General features: G+C 36.1%; 1 long non-coding RNA gene and 6 other non-coding genes across 7 annotated transcripts; 2 read left to right on the forward strand and 5 right to left on the reverse strand.

The window, feature by feature from the left end:
- The first annotated feature begins 1,206 nt into the window (after nucleotides 1-1,206).
- On the forward strand, nucleotides 1,207-1,279 carry Trnar-ucg. Its single transcript has one exon. It is a non-coding gene; the product is annotated as a tRNA-Arg (tRNA).
- A 6,937-nt stretch (nucleotides 1,280-8,216) lies between these two features.
- On the reverse strand, nucleotides 8,217-8,335 carry LOC115443916. Its single transcript, XR_003938681.1, has one exon. It is a non-coding gene; the product is annotated as a 5S ribosomal RNA (ribosomal RNA).
- A 72-nt stretch (nucleotides 8,336-8,407) lies between these two features.
- LOC115443952 lies at nucleotides 8,408-8,526 on the reverse strand. The gene has a single exon (XR_003938691.1). It is a non-coding gene; the product is annotated as a 5S ribosomal RNA (ribosomal RNA).
- A 72-nt stretch (nucleotides 8,527-8,598) lies between these two features.
- LOC119190362 lies at nucleotides 8,599-8,717 on the reverse strand. The gene has a single exon (XR_005112877.1). It is a non-coding gene; the product is annotated as a 5S ribosomal RNA (ribosomal RNA).
- A 3,835-nt stretch (nucleotides 8,718-12,552) lies between these two features.
- LOC115443842 lies at nucleotides 12,553-12,671 on the reverse strand. Its single transcript, XR_003938662.1, has one exon. It is a non-coding gene; the product is annotated as a 5S ribosomal RNA (ribosomal RNA).
- A 76-nt stretch (nucleotides 12,672-12,747) lies between these two features.
- Trnan-guu lies at nucleotides 12,748-12,821 on the reverse strand. The gene has a single exon. It is a non-coding gene; the product is annotated as a tRNA-Asn (tRNA).
- A 2,406-nt stretch (nucleotides 12,822-15,227) lies between these two features.
- On the forward strand, nucleotides 15,228-16,978 carry LOC115443815. The gene is made up of 2 exons (XR_003938653.2): nucleotides 15,228-16,448; nucleotides 16,532-16,978. It is a non-coding gene; the product is annotated as an uncharacterized LOC115443815 (long non-coding RNA).
- Nucleotides 16,979-17,022: the final 44 nt, after the last annotated feature.

Here is a 17,022-nt window from a genome sequence, read left to right on the forward strand (position 1 = left end):
AAAACTTCGTTCAAACTTAGTTCGCATAAGTTTACACAGATGGCGCTATATATTTTAAATTATTGGCTTCGAGCAAACTTGCGTAATGGTAATAACTGCCCTTGAACGGTGAACCGGATTACTATTTATAATAATAATAATATTATAGAGAACTAATTATTGCGCTAGTCTTTTCGTCCTGTGACAGTGTATAATGTACCAATTGGCTTCAAGTTCTTCTATCCTATTATAACAGTGCTTAGAGGACGCACAAGTATTAGGTATAGAATGCAGTGGTACATGTACAGCAAGAGAGTCGCTATGCCAGGTCATACGAGTTACTATTACCTTGTGGACCGATATGAACAAGAAAAAATTCCGTAAATGGAAGTATTACTTACCTACGAATATACTTCCATATTATGTAAAGATCTTTTAACTCCATACTTTCTTTAATAACTTTCGATTCTTTGTTCCTTATGAATTAAATACCACTTGCCGTTTAGTAGTTGTTAGAAATAGATACATTAGTATAATTTGGAGACTTTCAATTTGTGTAGTACCTAACTTTTGTTACGCATGTACTATCGAGCTGTAAAAAACGAATAAACAAAAGTAGACTTTATTTCATGCCTATTAAGGTCGCTAGATGACATGGGTACGTCTGTTATCAAATCATTAGATGGATAAAAGGGGTCGTCCATTAATTACCAGAGGCGTTTGGATCGAGCCAAATTGTCCCCAATCTCACCTGGGGGACAAAGAGGAGGTGTTGTGGCAAGAGTCACACATTTTTTTCTGCGCAAAATAGTGTAAAATTGCGAGAAAAGTGAGTTCAATTGAGTGTCAAATATTGTTTACCAGTTTTAAAAGTCGTCATTTAAGTATCCATAGTTAGATTTTTTTGATAATCTACAGTTAACGGTATTAAATACTCGTCTTAATAAGTACTAAAATATAAAAATAATTTACCAATTTTTTTTTTTACCATAGATGAATGCATTAACAGTGAAAATACGCGTATCAACAATTAGACGAGAGCAGAGGGTGGAGGAAGGGAACGTGTGATAAACTTAAGTGATTAATAGACGCTTCCTTATATGTTAGCAAAGTTTGTATAAAATTTTTCTACATTGAAGTTTTTGTGGATAAGATAATTAAATTAAAATACAAAGAAAATCAATAATTTTTTTGAATAACTAGCAAAATTTCACATCACTGCGCAAGGACCGTGTGGCCTAATGGATAAGGCGTCGGACTTCGGATCCGAAGATTGCAGGTTCGAGTCCTGTCACGGTCGACGTAGAATATTTGAATGCTATTTTTGTCCTTTTTGTCTCACAATGCTCAAATGAGTTATGTACTTTATTTTTGTGGTACGCACTTTTTTATATGTAAACTATTAATTACCTTCATAGTAAATGACTATTAACACGTTAATTAAGTATATAATTTTTCTTTTATTTACTTTTAGAGGTTTGTAACTTTGTGTAAACTAGACATTTTAGGATGAGTTTGATATAAATTTAATTCATAGATATTATCTATATGGTTTGTAATTAATTATTATCTAAAGCACATTGGTAAAGAAAAAATTAACGCCATCTGTATTCCTCTTTCCGAACTAATTTATAATTTTATCTTTCCCCTTATATGGCATACGTATTAGTACGTTGCATTAATGTCAGATGGCGCTGTAAAGGAAACCTTATAGTACCAATAATTTTACTATAAATAATTGTAATCCATATTTTTTGTATAATCTAATAAATTCAAGGATAAATGGATAGATTTGATGTATCAAAACACCAGTCCTGGATGACACGTTATAGGCCATATTTTTTTTATAAATGATGGCACATTAACCATTAAAGGTTCGTCATCCCCGCCTTAGACCATCTAAAATGGATACACTATGTGCTTATTACTGCGAAAAAAGTCAATCAAGTTCAACGAAACTACTATATAGAAAGTGTTATACTTATTAGTTTTGTGTTGTTATGAACGCCCACATGAATAAATCAACACTTGTCTTACATACTCTGTAACAGTCTTTTAAATGTGGGCGTGAATGTTATCTCTTATATTTTGGCACATAATGAATATAATATGAGGCACATTCTTCACATATTATTTAAGAGGCGAGTTGAAGAATTCATTAGCGCAAGCTGCAACCCGCACCTAATGCAATCTCTCTGTTCTCTGTTCCTTTATTAAAATAGTATTATAATAAACTTTTTCGGGTAGAATATAATCGAGCTTGTGAGTCATTTAGTCTTTAATATCAACACTTTTTTACTGCCGTTGAATGACGATGAGCTTGCCGTTTGCCTGATAGTAAATGATATGACCGCATAAATAATAGCAACACTACATAGAACTTTGAATTATAATATTATGTATAAGACGGTGATAATATCCAAAAAATGATTTATTTCGATGTTTAATATTCGCGTAAATATAAGAAAACATTAAGCACAACGATTTTTTATCACTGCGTGGCTATATATTATTCTTGATTTCTGTGCTCTATCTAATTTTTATATATCATTGACTCTATAACATTGTTTATTATTAAAAGTAAATTATTTTTACTACTCCACAAAGATTTCACTGTAAAGATTAAGATGTAGGTATAATATTAAATTTGTATAAACGTAAAACGACACGGAAAAAATAAATAAGGTACTCCGAATTAAATCAAATTCAATTAATAAAATCTGTATTAGTTGTACGTATTATATTATACAAGTATTGAAAAAACAGTTTTCTTTAACTTATTTTTACATACATAAACATATAACATCACGCATTTATCCCGAAGGGGTATGCAGAGGCGCAACTAAGGCACCCACTTTTCGCCAATTATGTTCCGTCCCATGATGTGATAAGGGGCGAGCCTATCGCCATATCGGGCACAAATTCTAGACTCCGGGCTGATACTGAGCAGAAAAACCCAAATATCACTTTGCCCGACCCGGGATTCGAACCCAGGACCACAGAGCGCTATTGTACCGGACATGCAATACAACTACGCCACCGAGGCGGTCACTTATGGTGGAAATTGCTTTCCAAACTGCTAGTAAAATAGAAGCTATATAAATATTATATTTGTCATTGTTGACTAACTTATTGTCTTCTATTAGTTTCAGTCTTCAGCAATCTTAATGCAATTCTGACGAAATCTACGCCATTTTGAAACAAAAGTAGACAATCAGGAAATGGAAATATTGGCCGCCATTTATATTGTGGCTAACTGACGATTTCTTTCCTCCAAATAAATTTCCTCGTGACGTTCTCATAAATTCTCCGCGCTACTTTATTCCCCACTTTAAAAATCCTTCTAAATTCTGATACGAAGCTAGAGCAAACAAGTTACAGAGATATATTTTGTCTTCGAGATCCAAGTTGTAGGGGAAAAAGAATTTTAGTGGCTAAATTGAAGGATAATTCACATTCTTAGAACTAAAGTGGCTTAACTCAAAACACCGTTTGGGGAATCATCTCATTGCATTTGCCAATGGAAATTGGCATACAGAGTACTATACTACGTTAATTTTACAAAGATTTAGCTTAGTTGTCATAGAGAAAGCCTTAAGGTATGGCTTACTCACTTGCAAACAAAACTCAGCTGGTGTAGAAAAATACTTGCTGATAGATTATACATATTTTATATCCGCTCGGATAGCCACCGCCGCTCATGGCTCATGTAAGTGTGTCGTGTTTTGAGATCAGTCTGTGTATAAACGGTTTCAACAGGCCAGCATGTCTCGATTGCTGAGGGCTAATTATGTGTCAGTCAGTTTACATTCAATTGGACTCCACTCCACCTACCATCAGGTGCCACTGCATTATGGGTCACTTTGCCGTGCACTATCCACGCCTTTTATGCTTAAGGTTATAGCTTAAGGTCCATTTTTCATACATTTTGTTTCACCTTTAATCTGGGTAACTAAAATTTCGTCATATTAGATTTTAAAGGCCGAAATATCCATGCATATTAATTATTTTTACGTTTTTCTTTCAACTGCGAGAACTAATCACTAACTAGACGTGAATTTAAATTCTTTACTTGTCAATACTTGTTTAGTTACCCAGATTAAAGGTGAAACAAAATGTATGAAAATGGACCTTAAGCTATAACCTTAAAGGGGTTGGCAGATGCGAACCTAAGTTCCAGGATATCCTAAAGATACGACATAATAATAAAACTCTATATTGTATAAACAAAACATAAATAACATAATCGTTCATATATAAATGAATTCATTTTCTAGAACATCACTGCATTAATGTTTCTCGTCTACACAACGACATGTTATACACTTCCCAAAGGAATGATCGGGTTAAGTGGAAGGACTATGGATGTGTTGTAGGTTTATTAAAAGTAGAATATTTGGACAATTGTCTAGATTGTATTATATAGTTGTTTGGTGTTTAATTTGCCTTCTCAGTGTAGTTGGCGAGTTGGCTGATATGAGAGGCGGTTGATATGTTGTCTAAGAGACATTTTAATCCCTTTATTACTGTTACATACCATAGCTTGTATCTATAGCGTCTTCCTGGACGCAGCTTACAGCTGGACACTTTTTCAACTTGTTCCTTAAATAAGGCAGGTTTTTTATTACTTTAGTAGGCAAACGAGCCAGCAGTTCGCCTGATGGTAAGTAGCATTCGCTGCCCGTGAACTTTGCAATGCCAGAGATGCAGCCAAGCCATTACCTATTAGGAGGTGAACATTCTTTTAAAGCCTCGTTTAAAGGACAAGTTATAGCACTCGGGGAATATCGATGCAGGGAGTTTATTCCAAAGTTCTCTTTACTTCTATCATAGTCCTCAGAAACGCTGACTACATCTCCATTCGTGTCTAAATTCAAGCCAGTCATGAGAAATCTGCTGTACTGTATATTGACTTTTTTACTGCCCATAAAAATTCTAGACATTTTAGATAGTAGCTGATTGTGCATAGTATCAGTAACGTATCACTCGTGTAAAGTGCCATTTACCACGGCTGTAAAGTAATCAGTTTAACTACAATAGTTAACAGTCACAAATTATTACCGTGAAAGGGAATTGTTTGTTTTACTTTAAATAACTAAAACGGATGTGTGGAAATTGAGTAAAAATACTTAATTTTAATTTTAGAATAATGCCTGACCAGAAAAATAAAAAACCTTGTGGTATAACATGGGTCTAATTTCTTGTACTGGCAACATCAACTTAACGAAAAAGCAAACATGGCACATTCATAGCAGGTATTTATTTTTATGGTCATGCTATATTTCGTTACTTGCCAAAAATTTGCAACTTTATTAGAAGCACAAAGTACTGAAGACGTCGCTCTCTTTATGAATAAAATTAAGGGAGTTTGTAACGTATGGCGAAAATTACATGGGGCAGTATAAGGTAAAATAAGAAAATGGAGTCATAGGATTTATATTAAGTATACCAAAATGTATCGTTTTGGGGAATAAGTAAAGTGGTGACATTGCTTTCTATGGCAAAGTTGTATTACGGTACGATTGGAGTAAATTGTAAAGTAAAAGTAAAAGTTATATTTGTGTTTGTCCCTCATTATCAATCAGGAGTCTGGAATTTGTGCCCGATATGGCAATAGGCTTACCACCGTTGTTTTTTTTTTAGGCTTACCACCTATCATATGGTGGGACGGAACACAGTTGGCGAAAAGTGGATGGGTGCACTTCTGGCAGGCTTTGGATATAAAGGCTCGATAGCGTTATGTTTGAGTGTCGTATAATACTATAATTCAAGTTTGAAAATTATTTTACTACTACTCCCTTTTAATTCCTATCATTACGTATTGCAATTCCAGTTATAATCAGAATAAAAGTAAAGCTAAGGAAGCTGATCTGTACATCTCCAAATACCCGAAAAATATAGTAATTGATATCCGCGTCTATAAATATCAGAGACATGGTAAAATACCGTCGTTGCGAGCCGAATACTGTGTTAACAACGGGTGGATGGTAACTCCACGAATATTACACAATTCGAGCACGTTTCGGGCAAAAATTCGGCTTTCTCAGATCAACAAGAGATCTACCCGAAAATCATCGAAGTGAAAAAACACACCGGATTCCGTGGTTCGCGTTTGGTGCGAGTTTGTTGAGCGAGTAGCGGGTAATATTTTATTAATAATAAATAAGTAAATTGAATTACCACCTTTCGGCGGTCTATGTATTTTTATACTCTTTTTGTTCTTCTTCTTCAGTCTATACATTCACTCAATGCTGAGTGTAGGCCTCTTGTAATTCACGCCAGATTGTTCTGCCCAAGGCAGTCCTTATCTAGTTTCGTCCCGCCACGTGGACCAGTCGTCGGTCCACCTCTTTTTTATACACTTAGGGGCGTATTAGTAAATTTATCTCACCTCTAAATAGAATCTTAAGTAGGCATTTTGGCTATTGAACTATATTTTATTTGACACGGCAAAGTGACCCCACGGCACCTGATGGGAAGTGGAGTCCAATAGAATGTCGACTGACGAGAGATGATTACCCCTCGACAGTCGACACAATTATCCCGGCCTGTTGGAACCAGATATAAACAAGCTGATCCCCGAACGCAACACTTACGTGGACCTCTATGGCAAGTTTTAACAGCTTGTATAGTCGCTATCCGAGCGGATATAAAATATGTACTACCATTAGCATGTTTATGTATTCTCTTACTGTTAGTAAATCAAGTATCAAAGTATGGTATAAGCAAATTTATGTTACCTTAGAGTAGGAACTTATGTGGGCATTTAGGGTGAACTATATAAAAACAAAACTTGAGCTGCCATTTGAGCGCCTTTTATTTCCTGAGACGACGCTGTTTAGTGAACAATATTCTCGTTTCAAAATCTGTCATATGCTGCAACTAATAGCAATTTTTTATGTTAATTAAAAAGTGACAATGTTGAGATGCTGATTTTAACTTAAGAGCGTATCACGTGAAAAGCGATATAGGCCGATGCTTTATTTTTATCATGATTTTCTCTATCGTCGTCAATCTTTAACACCTCCTCCGTGTCCTCAATATTTGTGTACTTTTTTTTGTTCTCGAATTTTCATGTACCTTTCTTATCTGTGTACAAATATAATACGATTATTAAATATTTTCTTTTATTTATTTATTTATCGCACTTCTTTATATCATGTAGATAAAGGCGGACTTAATGCCACACGCATTCTCTACCAGTCAACTTGAGGTGGCGCAGAGATAAAAACATAGAAGGCACGTCAATAAAGATAATATGCTCATTCGATATAGTCAGAATTATGCCGACCTCCTGCTGAATTTAACGATGTTCTCGAAACGCGATTTGTTTGCATTTTTATAGAGTCTAATAGCTACTTATAATATCAGCCTTGTATCATATACCATCCTATTGCTGGGCACCGGCCTCCTCAACGACTGAGAGGGCTTAGGCCTTAGTCCACCACGCTGTGTGCGAATTGGTAGTCTTCACACACCCTCAATATTTCTATAAAGAGCTTCTCAGCAGCAGATTTTCTCACGATGTTTTCACCGCTTAAATAACCGATAATTCACAAAGACTACACACATAATTTTAGAAAAGTCAATGGTGTATGCTCTTGGATTTTGAACCTGCGGACATTCGACTCCGCAGTCAGTCCCACAACCAACAAGGTTGTCGCTGCTTTACAGAGCTACTTCCACGTATAATTTACAACCTACTAAAGAATATTAAACTTTGGATTAGAAAACGCTAATCTCTCATACCTCCCGCCAGATGCCGTTCATTCCCGTCACGTCGGCGTAGGTATCCCGGTCAAAAAGTTAACTCGTGCGTTCGATCGGGGCCGGGCTTGCAAACACGCGCAAATCATAGGTTTTTTTAACCGACGTAACGCGCGACGCGGCGTTTTTTCGTGTTTCCACCAAATTACGGATCAGTGTGTGAATTTAGATGAGTTTGGATTTTAAGATGTCAGAATTTTGGTGGTGATTTAGGCGGCCTTTGAGTATTAGCAAATAGATAAAATATTAATGTTGGCTATTCTTAAAATATTTTTCATAGGTAATTTTTGGTTTAAGTAACACAAGATTTAACTAAATACAAACATGATAAAAATAATACGCATAGATTATATTATAAAAGATTTTGTTGTAATGTTCCGAGGAAGAATTGGTGTTTTCAATGTAATAGACGTTGTCATTGGACTTACAACAGAGGATGTTTTATGTTAGGTTGTGATTATACACCAAAAAGTCAACATCACATGGTGTTCCCAGGCGGTCACCCGTCCAAGTACTGACCGCGCCCGACGTTGCTTGACTTCGGTGATCGGACGAGAACCGGTGTTTTCAACGTGGTATGGACGTTGGCGAATGTCAAGACATAGCGAGTGTTCTATATCATACTGTGACGTCATAATACATGATAAAACAACAAACAAAAAGCCAACATCACGCGGTGTTCCCAGGCGGTCACCCATCCAAGTACTGACCGCGCCCGACGTTGCTTGACTTCGGTGATCGGACGAGAACCGGTGTTTTCAACGTGGTATGGACGTTGGCGAATGTCAAGACATAGCGAGTGTTCTATATCATACTGTGACGTCATAATACATGATAAAACAACAAACAAAAAGCCAACATCACGCGGTGTTCCCAGGCGGTCACCCATCCAAGTACTGACCGCGCCCGACGTTGCTTGACTTCGGTGATCGGACGAGAACCGGTGTTTTCAACGTGGTATGGACGTTGGCGAATGTCATGACATAGCGAGTGTTCTATATCATACTGTGACGTCATAATCTATACTTCTATACTATTATATAAAGCTGAAGAGTTTGTTTGTTTGTTTGTTTGTTTGTTTGTTTGTTTGTTTGTTTGTTTGTTTGTTTGTTTGTTTGTTTGTTTGTTTGTTTGTTTGTTTGTTTGTTTGTTTGTTTGTTTGTTTGTTTGTTTGTTTGTTTGTTTGTTTGTTTGTTTGTTTGTTTGTTTGTTTGTTTGTTTGTTTGTTTGTTTGTTTGTTTGTTTGTTTGTTTGTTTGTTTGTTTGTTTGTTTGTTTGTTTGTTTGTTTGTTTGTTTGTTTGTTTGTTTGTTTGTTTGTTTGTTTGTTTGTTTGTTTGTTTGTTTGTTTGTTTGTTTGTTTGTTTGTTTGTTTGTTTGTTTGTTTGTTTGTTTGTTTGTTTGTTTGTTTGTTTGTTTGTTTGTTTGTTTGTTTGTTTGTTTGTTTGTTTGTTTGTTTGTTTGTTTGTTTGTTTGTTTGTTTGTTTGTTTGTTTGTTTGTTTGTTTGTTTGTTTGTTTGTTTGTTTGTTTGTTTGTTTGTTTGTTTGTTTGTTTGTTTGTTTGTTTGTTTGTTTGTTTGTTTGTTTGTTTGTTTGTTTGTTTGTTTGTTTGTTTGTTTGTTTGTTTGTTTGTTTGTTTGTTTGTTTGTTTGTTTGTTTGTTTGTTTGTTTGTTTGTTTGTTTGTTTGTTTGTTTGTTTGTTTGTTTGTTTGTTTGTTTGTTTGTTTGTTTGTTTGTTTGTTTGTTTGTTTGTTTGTTTGTTTGTTTGTTTGTTTGTTTGTTTGTTTGTTTGTTTGTTTGTTTGTTTGTTTGTTTGTTTGTTTGTTTGTTTGTTTGTTTGTTTGTTTGTTTGTTTGTTTGTTTGTTTGTTTGTTTGTTTGTTTGTTTGTTTGTTTGTTTGTTTGTTTGTTTGTTTGTTTGTTTGTTTGTTTGTTTGTTTGTTTGTTTGTTTGTTTGTTTGTTTGTTTGTTTGTTTGTTTGTTTGTTTGTTTGTTTGTTTGTTTGTTTGAACGCGCTAATCTCAGGAACTACCGGTCCAATCCGAAAAATTATTTTTGCATTGGATAGCCCTTTGTTCGTGGAGTGCTATAGGCTATATATCATCACGCTATATCCAATAGGAGCGGAGCAGTAATAGCTGATCTCAGGAACTACCGGTCCAAACTGAAAAATTCTTTTTGCGTTGGATAGTACGTAGTTCGTGGAATGCTATAGGCTATATATCAACACGCTATACCCCATAGGAGCGGAGCAGTAATAGCTAATCTCAGGAACTACCGGTCCAAACTGGAAAATTCTTTTTGCGTTGGATAGCCCTTTGTTCGTTGAGTGCTATAGGCTATATATCATCACGCTATACCCAATAGGAGCGGAGCAGTAATGGCTAATCTCAGGAACTACCGGTCCAAACTGAAAAAAATCTTTTTGCGTTGGATAGTACTTAGTTCGTGGAATGCTATAGGCTATATATCATCACGCTATACCCAATAGGAGCGGAGCAGTAATGGCTAATCTCAGGAACTACCGATTCGAACTGAAAAATTCTTTTTGTGTTGAATAGTCCTTTGTTTGTGGAGTGCTCAAAGTTATATATCATCACGCTATGGCCAATAGGAGCGGAGAGTAATGGCTAATCTCAGGAACTACCGGTTTGAACTGAAAAAATCTTTTTGTGTTGGATAGCCCTTTGTTCCTGGAGTGCTATAGGCTATATATCATCACGTTATGACCAATAGGAGCGGAGCAGTAATGAAACATGTTGCAAAAACGGGGAAAATTATTAGTTTTGAGAGCTTCCGTTGCCTGCGCTGCGTAAACGGTTAAAGTTATGCAACAATGATGTATGACGGGATTGTTCCACTTAAAAAGTTCTAAAAAATATATTATAAAACCATCCAAGTACTGACCGCGCCCGACGTTGCTTGACTTCGGTGATCGGACGAGAACCGGTGTTTTCAACGTGGTATGGACGTTGGCGAATGTCATGACATAGCGAGTGTTCTATATCATACTGTGACGTCATAATCTATACTATTATATAAAGCTGAAGAGTTTGTTTGTTTGTTTGTTTGTTTGTTTGAACGCGCTAATCTCAGGAACTACCGGTCCAAATTGAAAAATTATTTTTGCGTTGGATAGACCTTTGTTTGTGGAGTGCTATAGGCTATATATCATCACGCTATACCCAATAGGAGCGGAGCAGTAGTGGCTAATCTCAGGAACTACCGGGCCAAACTGAAAATTTATTTTTGCGTTGAATAGCCCTTTGTTTGTGGAGTGCTATAGGCTATATATCATCACGCTATACCCAATAGGAGCGGAGCAGTAATGGCTAATCTCAGGAACTACCGGGCCAAACTAAAAAAATATTTTTGCGTTGGATAGCCCTTTGTTCGTGGAGTGCTATAGGCTATATATCATCACGCTATACCCAATAGGAGCGGAGCAGTAATGGCTAATCTCAGGAACTACCGGGCCAAACTGAAAAATTCTTTTTGCGTTGGATAGCCCTTTGTTCGTGGAGTGCTATAGGCTATATATCATCACGCTATACCCAATAGGAGAGGAGCAGTAATGGCTAATCTCAAGAACTACCGATTCGAACTGAAAAAATCTTTTTGTGTTGGATAGCCCTTTATTTGTGGAGTGATATAGACTATATATCATCACGCTATGACCAATAGGAGCGGAGCAGTAATGAAACATGTTGCAAAAACGGGGACAATTTATTAGTTTTGAGAGCTTCCGTTGCGTGCGCTGCGTAAACGTTATGCAACAATGATGTATGACGGGATTGTTCCTCTTAAAAAGTTCTAAAAAATATATTATAAAACAAAGGCTCCCACTGCATCTGTCTGCCTGAACGTGTTAAACTCAAAAACTACCCAACGTATTAAGATGAAATTTGGTATGGAGACAGTTTGAGCCCTGGGAAGAACATAGGCTCCCGGGAAACTACTACTTTTATAACGGAAAACTTTAGCCTGAAAAACTTTATAACGCGGGCGGAGCCGCGGGCAAAAGCTAGTACTATTATATAAAGCTGAAGAGTTTGTTTGTTTGTTTGTTTGTTTGAACGCGCTAATCTCAGGAACTACCGATCCAAACTGAAAAAATCTTTTTGCGTTGGATAGCCCTTTGTTCGTGGAGTGCTATAGGCTATATATCATCACGCTATACCCAATAAGAGCGGAGCAGTAATGGCTAATCTCAGGAACTACCGGTCCAAACTGAAAAATTCTTTTTGCGTTGGATAGCCCTTTGTTCGTGGAGTGCTCTAAGTTATATATCATCACGCTATGATCAATAGGAGCGGAGCAGTAATGGCTAATCTCAGGAACTATCAGTTTGAACTGAAAAATTCGTTTTATGTTGGATAGCCCTTTATTTGTGGAGTGCTATAGGTTATATATCATCACGCTATGACCAATAGGAGCGGAGCAGTAATGAAACATGTTGCAAAAACGGGGACAATTTATTAGTTTTGAGAGCTTCCGTTGCGTGCGCTGCGTAAACGGTTAAAGTTATGCAACAATGATGTATGACGGGATTGTTCCTCTTAAAAAGTTCTAAAAAATATATTATAAAACAAAGTCCCCCGCTGCATCTGTCTGCCTGAACGTGTTAAACTCAAAAACTACCCAATTTATTAAGATGAAATTTGGTATGGAGACAGTTTGAGATCCTGGGAAGAACATAGGCTCCCGGGAAACTACTACTTTTATAATGGAAAACTTTAGCCTGAAAAACTTTATAACGCGGGCGGAGCCGCGGGCAAAAGCTAGTACATGATAAAACAACAAACAAAAAGCCAACATCACGCGGTGTTCCCAGGCGGTCACCCATCCAAGTACTGACCGCGCCCGACGTTGCTTGACTTCGGTGATCGGACGAGAACCGGTGTTTTCAACGTGGTATGGACGTTGGCGAATATTAAGCCATAGTGAGTGTTCTATAGCATTATTGTGACGTCATATAATTCGTAATACTAACAAAAAGCGCGTCGCCCCCGGGTGGACTCGAACCACCAACCTTTCGGTTAACAGCCGAACGCGCTAACCGATTGCGCCACGTAGGCTACTATACGGATGGATACTAATAGCGAAAATCTAATGATCAAGGTAAACCTGTTATTTGATCTTATTGAAAAAAAAAATTGCCATAGGCTGATACTAAATTAAAAAGAAAAGAAACATAAATATCAAAAGCAAAGTAATACACGATAATATGAGAAGATATAATAACATAAACAACAAATGCTTTTTAAATGTTGCTACAAGTCTAATTATTATATTATGTAATTTTATACTAATATATTATGGTCTTATATTCGCATCACCAGTGATTATTGTGTCAGTCACTGCCTTACTGAAATTATTTGTATAGAGAGAAATCAATCTATATTAAGAAGGTATAAATTGCACCACGCGATTTGTCTTAATGCTACTCGTTTGCTAGAGTTAGTGTATAAAAAGGGATAAGGCAAAAACCAAGCACAAGCTATGATCAGTGGCGGCCCTCAACGACGCTAGACCCCAGGCGAAAGCAAAAGAAACAGACGCGAGGCCCCGGGCAGAGTAAAAAAACGTTTTCTTGTTTTAACAGTTTCGTCGGTAAAGCCGTAAAAAAAGGTACTGCGAGACACCGCGCGAGGCCCTGGCCAGCAAAGGCCGTCTCTGGCTATGATCATCTGTGGGACATGTTCGGTGAAACGATTCTACCCCTTACGCTCTCGCGCATAGATGTTAATAGTGAATTAGTTCGATATGTTATCAAAAAGGGATGTTTGGGCAGATTTGATGAAATTTCCGGATGGCGCCGGAGCGAGCCGTTCACGGACCGGATATTGCGCTGGCTGCCCCGTCGGAGTGGCCGGTGAGCGCCGGGAGACGCACAGCAGCGCGGTGACATTATAAGGTTCCCTCAGCTTCGTTCGGACAGGAATATAAGAGAAAATTTACATAAAAAATGCGATAAAATCCGGAAATTATAATGATTTTTTATGTTTAGACATTATCATATCTCTGAAAATCATAATCTCTGAAATCTATAGATTCAATATTCATTCTCCAATTTGGAGTTACAAAGTCTATAGGTATTTCAAATACCTATAGACTTTGTAACTCCTAATACCAGTCCTATATTATATAAGTATAGCTCGCTGCAGAGCACGGTTCTCCACTCTCCACTACTGACAGGAGGTTTCAATCCACCAGGGCTGTACTTAGTTCCCAGGAAAATTCACAAAAAAAAGGGTCTTGACAGACGGACGGACGAACGGACAACACAGTGATCTTATAAAGGTTCAGTTTTTTCCTTTCGAGGTGCGGAACCCTAAAAATATTTTTTTAGCATCAAGAAGTGATAAAAGTGTGCAGCTTCGTGCCTTAACGAGCCCATTCGAGTCATGGCGCGACCCGCCGCACAAATAGATGCTCATCGATAACCCGACGATGGAAAAATTGTTGTGCGTGAAAATGGCGTATGGAAAATATACGTCTGACGCGAGTTTACATTGCAGCTGGAAAATACGTCCGTTAATAGGTGTAACGTTTGTTGTACCTATGGGATTAAGTCGTTCTTTTATATGGGAATGGGAAAGTGGCACTAATGCACTTGATAAGTCGAGTAGGGTACAGATAGTGTCAGTGGCGAAGGGTGAAATTTTTCAAAAGGTAACCCGGTGTAAAAAAAATTGGCGTCAGTTAAGATATCGGGGCAATTTATCGGCAAACAAAAACTAAAACAACGGATTAGTCTTGATTCGAAATCAACAAACGTTGACATACATACTAAATTACCTATTATGCGTAAATAATTGAAACATTCATAAAATCGAACAATAAACGAAGATAATTCTCGATCCATTAATCAAAATATAAGTACTTACCTATTAATTAGTTATAACAGTAACAAAAGTAAGTATTAAAATTATAACCACACTACACTAAAAGTATCTATTTATTTTTAAAATAAAACTATAAATGTAATAGAAATAGGTATCACGATCGCCAAACAGACCAACAGTTTAAGTCTACCTACATGATAAACTTATATAATTATCAATTTAAATTATAATCAAGAAAGGTTATTCGTTAACTTTTGATTGTATCGTGGTGCTACTTTTTATTCAGTATAATATCATATTTATTTTCTTTTAACAAACATTTTGTGTCTAAAATCAAAAACTTTCAGATCTTCTTCAAATATTTTACCATCTAAATACTAATATGTGAAATCATCGACTAATAATATACTTACGTAAAGGTAGACATTAAACTGATCACAGGTAGTTATTTCCATTATAATACACTATTATTTGTAGTTTCTAAATAAACAAAGCGCTGGTAACTAAATATCACATAACTATCAAAAAATAAAATGAATATAACAATTTACAAACCCCGCAACTTGGTAGCATAATAAATTATGACGTTTGAAGGACGTAAAAAGCGACAACTATACAAAGTCGGTTAACGTGAAGCCGAACTAGCTCGGCAGGGCTATTACCTAATTTGCAATAGCAAAGCGATCGCAAAAATTGTACAATTTTTGCTTTCAAATGGCTAAAAACGTCAAATTCGTATTACCTAAGAGCAAAAACAAAGCGATAGCAAAGCAAACGGTTTTTAACACAGTGCTGCCTCTGTCGAACAATCGGTAAAGTAAAACAGCATTCAATCTCTATAGACACAGCAGATTTTGGTATTACGTATGAGTTTTAAGAGCGATCGAATAGCAATCAGCGAACAAATACAACTGTCAAATAGCAAATGGTAAATCAGTGATTGTTGGTCGATCGCTCGCTGATCGCTCAGTTCGTAACGCTGTTTATTAATAGTTTTAAGTTGATTATTAAGGGTTTTTGTTTCAATTTGTGCCTATTTGGATATGGCTAGTGCATTTTTATTGTTAGAAGCTATGAATGGGGAAACTAGAAAAGCGTAAGACATCTACTTTGCGGCGCAATCTTCGAGATAATGCCGAAGCTTTGGATCTGCCTAATAATTAAATGCCAAGAATTGTGCGATGAATTAAGGCCTTATAAGTCGCAAACACGCAGGAGAAATTTGTGTTGAGTGTAAAGTGCAGTGGCGAAGCGTCCATTCAACCCGATTCCTATCGGCTTCCCTTTTAGGTTTATTTATTACTGTCTTAGTGTTTGTTTTCTGTTAAAAAGGGCAGCGATACATTAACCAAGGCGATTGTTTTTTTGCATCGGGTTACCTTTTGAAAAATTTCACCCTTCGCCACTGGTAAAGTGAGTAAAGCTATTTTGGTATTTCTGTTCCTATATACATTGTCTAATAAATTAATTAATAGTCTTTACGATTACATTTTCCATAACAGATGCTAACAGTACTCTCCTTCACTATAGGCTCATACCAAAAACCTGCAGGTATGAGCTAGTCACATGTTCTGAGCCAACCTAATGTGTCAAATTTAGTAAATAAGGTGATGAAAGCTCTAAATTCGAGAGAAATCTTGATGAGATATATTTGTTTCCCTCAGTCATGGCAGCAAAGAAATAATGACATATATGGGTATGGTCCTAATTATATAAAATTGTATTTAATTTAAAGTAAAATTTACAAACTTCATTTCTTTCAATTTTTCAAACAAATTTGGCTGTGTGGGTTGCATTGATTAACATGCTGAATATTTTTTTAATGGAAAGGATTACCACAGTATACATGTTCAAGTTGTAAGTAAAAATTTAATACATACACCTAATATTATTTAATTTTATTATCACCATATGTATCAGATTATCTATTATGTTTCCAGATATGTGACAGTGATTCAAATATAATTAATGTGGATGCATCATTTGGTGGGGTGAGTCATGATGCATATAAATAAAGATATAGAAGAAGATAGTAATAACTAGGTGTCAGCTCCATCACAATCTGATAATAGGGAGCCTGAGGAGCTCCCATTGTTAAGGGGCCAACAACACAGAATTGTGCAAAGTTTGTAGTTGACTAGGAGATAATTTGAATTTAATTTTTGTATTAAATTATTAATCAAATTCTAAACGGCATTTTTATTTATATAAAACATGCTACTGTATACATGTAAGCACTATGTACATTTTAAAAACAAAAATGTTATTTAATTAATTACTCAAATTAGTGTGTGAAAATCTAAGTTTATAAGATTGTTAGCAGTAAGTTAATTCTGGAAATACTGAATTCATTTTTTAAATTCTATTACCAGTAGAAAGCTACATTATTCCTGAGTGAAATATACTATATTTCAATGTGATTATTATTAAT

Source organism: Manduca sexta, chromosome 23 (assembly GCF_014839805.1).
Source record: "Manduca sexta isolate Smith_Timp_Sample1 chromosome 23, JHU_Msex_v1.0, whole genome shotgun sequence".
NCBI lineage: Eukaryota > Metazoa > Arthropoda > Insecta > Lepidoptera > Sphingidae > Manduca > Manduca sexta.